Raw genomic sequence first — 6,521 nt, 5'->3', positions numbered from 1 at the left:
AAAAAAAAAAAAAAAAAAAAAAAAAAAGTGTAACTGGCCTAAATGCCCCAATCAAAAGATGCAGACTGGCAAACCTGATAAGTCAAGACCCATCCATGTGCTATATTCAAGAGACCCAACTCATGCACAAAGACACACATGGACTCAAAGGGATGGAAGAAGATTTACCAAGCAAATGGAGAGCAAAAAAAGCAGGAGTTGCAATCCTAGTCTCTGATAAATGGACTTTAAACCAACAAAGATCAAAAGAGACAGAGAAGGGCATTACACAATGATAAAGGGATCAATGCAACAAGAAGAGCTAACAATCCTAAATATATATGCACCCGATATGGAAGCACCCAGATACATAAAGCAAGTTCTTAATAAGCTACAAAGAAACTTAGACTCCCACACACTAACAGTGGGAGACTTTAACACTCCACTGTCAATATTGGGCATATCAACGCGACAAAATCCAAAAGGATATCCAGGACTTAAACACAGATCTAGACCAAGCAGACCTAATAGACATCTACAGAACTCTCCACCCCAAATCCACAGAATATGCAGTTCACAGAATCCACAGAATATATACCCCAAATCCACAGAATATACTGTATGTATATTCTCAACACCACATCACACTTACTCCAAAATTGACTACATCATAGGAAGTAAATCACTTCTCAGCAAATGCAAAAGAATGGAAATCATAACAAACAGTCTCGCAGATCATAGTGCAATCAAATTAGGATTATAATCTCACTCAAAACTCCAAAATACATGGTAACCGAACAACTTGCTCCAGAATGATGACTGGATAAACAATGAGATGAAGGCAGAAATAAAGATGTTTTTTGAAACCAAAGGGAATGAAGACAGAACATAGCAGAATCTCTGGGACACATTTAAAGCAGTGTCTAGAGGGAAATTTGTAGCAATAAAGGCCCATACGAGAAGTGAGGAAAGATCCAAAATCGATAACTTATTGTCAAAATTGAAAGAGCTAGAGGAGCAAGATCAAAAAACTCAAAAGCTAGGAGAAGATAAGAAATAACTAAGATCAGAGCAGAACTGAAGGACACAGAGACACAAAAAAACTCTTCGAAAAAACAAAAACAAACAAAAAAAAAAAAATCAATCCAGGAGGTGGTTTTTTGAAAAGATGAACAAAATAAACAGACCATTAGCCAGACTAGTGAAAGAGGAAAGAGAGAAGAGTCCAATAGATTCCATAAGCAACAATTAAGGGGATATTACCACCAATTCCACAGAAATACAAACTACCATCAGCGATTACTACTAACAACTCTATGCACATAAACAACTCTATGCAAGAAATGGATAAATTTCTGGACACTTCAACCCTCCCAAGACTAAACCATAAAGAAGTTCAACCCCTGAATAGACCAATAACAAGGAGTGAAGTTGAGGCAGCAATTAATAGCCTTAGCAATTAATAACCAACCAAAGAAAGTACAGATCCAGATGGGTTCAGAGCCAAATTCTACAAGACAAGAGCTGGTACCATTACTTCTGAAGCTATTCCAAACAATACAAAAAGAGAATTATCCCTAACTCATTTTATAAGACAACCATCATCCTGATACCAAAATCCAGCAGAGAAACAACAAAAGAAGAAAACCTCAGGTCAATATCCATGATGAACATCGATGCAAAAATCTACCATAAAATACTGGCAAACCGAATACAACAGCACATCAAAAGCTTATCCATCAACGATCAAGGAGGCTTCATCCCAGGGATGCATGGCTGGTTGAACATATGCAAATCTATAAATGTAATCCATCACATAAACAGAACCAAAGACAAAAACCACATGATTATCTCAATAGATGCAGAGAAGGCCTTTGACAAAATTCAACAGCCCTTTATGCTAAAAACCCTCAATAAACTAGGTATTGATGGAACATATCTTAAAATAATAAAAGCTATTTACAACAAACCCACAGCCAGTATCATACCATGCAACAGGCAAAAACTGCAAGTATTCCTTTGAAAACTGGCACTAGACAAGAATGCCCTCTGTAACTACTCCTATTCAATATAGCATTGGAAGTTCTAGCTGGAGCAATCAGGCAAGAAAAAGAAATAAAGAGTATTCAATTAGGAAAACAGGAAGTCAAATTGTCTCCATTTACGGACAATGTGATTGTGTATTTCGAAGACCCCATCATCTCAGCCCCAAAATTTCCTTAAGATAAGCATTTTCAACAAAGTCTGAGGATACAAAATCTATGTACAGAAAATCACAAGCATTTCTATACAGCAATAACAGACACACAGAGAGCCAAATCAAGGACGAACTGCCATTCACAATTGCTACAAAGAGAATAAAATACCTAGAATAAAATAACAAAGGATATAAAGGACCTCTTCAAGGAGAACTACGAGCTACTGCTCAAGGTAATAAGAGGACACAAACAGATGGAAAAACATTCCATGTTCATGGTTAGGAACAATCAATATTGTGAAAATGGCCATACTACCCAAAGTAATTTATAGATTCAATGCTATCCTTATCAAGCTACTATTGACCTTCTTCACAGAACTGGAAAAAAATCACTTTAAACTTCATATGGAACCAAAAGAACCCACATAGTCAAGACAAACCTAAGCAAAAAAAAAAAAAAAAAAAAAAAAAAAAAAAAAAAAGCTGGAGGCATCATGCTACCTGACTTCAAATTATACTACAAGGCTACAGTAATCAAAGCAGCATGGCACTGATACCAAAACAGACATAAAGACCAGTGGAACAGAACAGAGGCCTAGAAAACAATGCCACACATCTACAACCACCTAAACTTTACAAACCTGACAAAAGCAAGAAATGGGGAAAGGATTCCCTGTTTAATAAATGGTGTTGGGAAAACTGGCTAGCCATGTGCAGAAAGCAGAAACTAGACCCCTTCCTGACACCTTACACTAAAATTAACTCCAGATGGATTAAAGATTTACACATAAGAACACCATAAAAACCCTAGAAGAAAACCTAGGCAACATCATTCAGGACATAGGCACAGGCAAGGATTTCCTGACTAAAACACCAAAAGCAATGGCAACAAAAGCCAAAATAGACAAATGGGATCTAATTAAACTTAAGAGTTTCAGCACAGCAAAAGAAACCATCATTAGAGTGAACCAGCAACCTAGAGAATGGGAAAAAATTTTTGCAATCTACCCTTCTGACAAAGGGCTAACCCAGAATCCACGAAGAACTAAAGCAGATTTACAAGAAAACAACAAACCCATTCAAAAGTGGGTGAAGGATATGAACAGACATTTTTCAAAAGACGACAAATATGCAGCCAACAAACATATGAAAAAATGCTCATCATTGGTCATTAGCGAAATGCAAGTCAAAACCACATTGAGATACCATCTCATGCCAGTTAGACTTGTGATCATTTAAAAATCTGGAGACAGCAGATGCTGGAGAGGATGTGGAGAAATAGGAACACATTTACACTGTTGGTGGGGGGTGTAAATTAGTTCAACCATTATGGAAGACAGTGTGGCAATTCCTCAAGGACCAAGAAATAGAAATTCCATTTGACCCAGCAATCCCATTACTGGATATATACCCAAAGGATTATAAATCGTTCTATTATAAAGATACATGCACACCTATGTTCATTGTGGCACTTTTTACGATAGCAAAGACCTGGAACCAACCGAAATGCCCATGAATGATAGACTGGATAAAGAAAATGTGGCACATATACACCATGGAATACTATGCAGCCATAAAAAATGACGAATTTGGGTCCTTGGTAGAGACATGGATAAATCTAGAAACTATCATTCTCAGCAAACTGACACAAGAACAGAGAACCAAACACCACATGTTTTCACTCATAGGCGGGTGATGAACAATGAGAACACTTTGGCACAGGGAAGGGAACAACACTCACAGGGATAAGTGGGGAAGCGAAGGGGAGGGGAGGGACAGCGACGATGTCGGGGGGGGCGGGGGGTCGCAGGGAGGATGAGGAGGGATAACACCGGGAGAAATGCCTCATGTAGGTAATGGGGGTTGCGGGGGACATGGAGATGGCAAACCACCATGGCATGTATGTACCTATACAACAATCCTGCAGGATGCAGGATGTGCACATGTACCCCAGAGCCCAAATACAATTAAAAAAGAAAAGAAAAAAACAGACTATAAACTCGTAATAAGGACAAAGAAAGACATTATATAATAAATGGTACAATCCAACAAGAAGACTAAACTATTATATATATATACCCAATATTAGAGCATCCAGATTCATAAAACAAGTTCTTCTTGACCTACAAAAAGACTTAGACGCACAATAATAGTGGGAAATTTTAAGACCCCACTGACAGCATTAGACAGATCATTGAGGCAGAAAACTAACAAACTCTGGACTTATACTCAACACTTAACCAACTGAACCTAAAAGACTTTAGCCAACCAGAGAATACACATTTTTCTCATCTGCAAATGAAACATACTCCAAGATCAATCACATGCTACCTCATAAAGCAAGTCTGAAAAGAATAATCATCATAGCAAGCACACTCTTGGACCACAGTGCAATAAAAAGAGAATCAATACCAGGAAGATCTCTTAAAACGGCACAAAAACATAGAAACTAATTAAATGACTTATTCTTGAGTAACTCTTGGGTGAACATCAAAAATAAGGCAGAAGACTAAATATTCTTTGAAATTAATGAAAACAGTGACACCACTTATCAAAATCTCTGGGATACAGCTAAAGCAGTGTTAATAGGAAAGTTTAACTACATCTTCTTGCTTATATGTGGGAGTTGAATGATGACAACACATGAACACATGGGGGTTGGGAAAACAACTAGGGCCTTCTAGTGGGGGTGGAAGGAGGTAGAGTACACGAAGAATAGCTAATGGATGCTGGGTGCTGGGCTTAATACCTAGGTGAAGGTTGATCTGTGAAGCAAACCATCATGCCACACATTTACCTATTTAACACACCTGTACATCCTGCACATGTACCCCAGAACTTAGAAGTTTAAGAAAGCGAAAAAGGAAAGTTTATAGCACTAAGTGTCTTCATCAAAAAGTTAGACTTCAACAATCTGAATTTATACCTAAAGGAACTAGAGAAAACCAATCCCAAGGAAATAGTTACAATTATAGAAAATCTGAACAAAATTGAGATTAAAAATTTCATACAAAAGATCAACAAAACCAAGAGTTGGTTATTCAAAAGAACAAGTAAAATTGATAGATCTCTGGATAGATTAACAAAAAAAAAAAAAAAAAAAAAAAAAAACAAAAAAAAAAAAAAAAAAAAAAAAAAAAAAAAGAAGGTCCACAATTAGAAATGACCAAGCTGACACTACAATTATTCACACAGAAATACAAAATATCATCAGGCTACTATCAACAATTCTATGCACACAAATCAAGAGGAAAGGAGTAGACAAGATGACCAATTAGAAGCAGCTGCAGTTCATGGCTCTCATTAAAAGGAATGAAAATGACAAGTGAATTCTGCACCTTCAACTGAGGTATCCAGTTTCTTGCATTGGGAAAGACTAGGTGGATGGCTCAACCCAGAGAACAAAGAAAAGCAGCACAGAGCCAAGGGAGCCCCACCCCCAGCCAAGGGAGGTGGTGAGCAATGTGTGACCCTGACAAGGAAACCATGCTTTTTCCATGGATCTTTGCAACCTATGGATCAGGAGGATCCCCTTGTGAGCCCATGCCACCAGGGCCTTGGGTCTGAAGCACAGATTTGTGCAGAGTCTCAGCAAAGTGGAAACTCAGGACAGGTTCCCAAGAGTTTTACATATCCAAGCCCTGGGAATTCCGGCCAAGTGGGAGATCCATTCAAGCATTCTAGGGGAATGCTCAGATAGATCTGACCTCAGACACAGAATCCAGGGAGCGAAGTAGCATCATTCTGTGGGCCCAACTCCTACAGCACTTCACAAGACCCACTGGCTTGGAATTCCAGCCAGCCAGTGGCAGCAGGCTGGAGACTGCCTGAGATAAACCGAGTTCCCAGGGGAAAAGCTGGCCATTCTAGCCTGTTGGCTCCAAGGAGTCCAGGTGGTCCAGACCAGGTAGAGTTTCTCACAACACAGCATAGCTGCTATGATAGTTTGTAGCCAAACTGATTATTTAAGTGGAACTCCAATCCATCCCTCCTCACTGGGAAGGGCCTCCCTGCAGGAATTTCAGCAATTCCAGGCAGGGTTATATGGACAGATCTCTGATCTCTCCCTGGGATGGAGCCCTGGAGGGAGGGGCAGCCACCCTTTTCTATGTTTCAGCCAACTTAGTCTTTTCAGCCTGCTGGCTCAGGAGAGGCCAGGCAGTGTGGATGAGGGTGGGGAGTGGGTAGTTCCTCAAGCACAGTGTACCTGCTCTATCAAGGGGCAGCCAGACTGCTTCTTTAAGCGGGTCCCTGATCCTGATCCCATTCCTCCTGACTGGGTGAGACCTCCCAACAGGGGTGTCCAGACACCTTCTACAGGAGCATTTGTGTTGGCATCGGGTCA

Source organism: Cebus imitator, unplaced genomic scaffold, assembly GCF_001604975.1.
Source record: "Cebus imitator isolate Cc_AM_T3 unplaced genomic scaffold, Cebus_imitator-1.0 Scaffold150, whole genome shotgun sequence".
NCBI lineage: Eukaryota > Metazoa > Chordata > Mammalia > Primates > Cebidae > Cebus > Cebus imitator.
The sequence above is the reverse complement of the archived record's forward strand: the minus strand, read 5'-3'. Positions refer to the sequence as shown.